At 47.6% G+C, this 336-nt stretch overlaps 1 pseudogene; it reads right to left on the minus strand.

Moving 5' to 3' along the window:
- On the minus strand, window positions 1-119 carry LOC112480461 (annotated as a pseudogene).
- Between the last annotated feature and the right edge of the window lie 217 nt (window positions 120-336).

Raw genomic sequence — 336 nt, forward strand, 5'->3', positions numbered from 1 at the left:
TGCCTACAACACCTGGTATTCCAAGGTAGTCTCCCATCTAAGTACTAACCAAGCCCAACCCTGCTTAGCTTCTGAGATCAGAGAAGATCCGGCACATTCAGGGTGGCATGGCCATAGACTTTTTTTTTTTTTCTAAAGTCTTCTACTTCCCCATCCCTACCCCATAGCATGAACACACCATGGGCCCTCTGCTGTAGCTGATGCTGTTGGGAAGAGCTGTGGGATGGGTTTATATCCAGCCTGATAGGGCTTGGAGGGTGTGTCTGGGGGTGGGGGGATAAGAGAGAGTTGGCTAGCAAAAAAAATAGACATCATTAATTGAGTATCTACTGTGTG

The sequence above is a fragment of the Pteropus alecto genome, unplaced genomic scaffold (genome assembly GCF_000325575.1).
Source record: "Pteropus alecto unplaced genomic scaffold, ASM32557v1 scaffold224, whole genome shotgun sequence".
Taxonomy (NCBI): domain Eukaryota; kingdom Metazoa; phylum Chordata; class Mammalia; order Chiroptera; family Pteropodidae; genus Pteropus; species Pteropus alecto.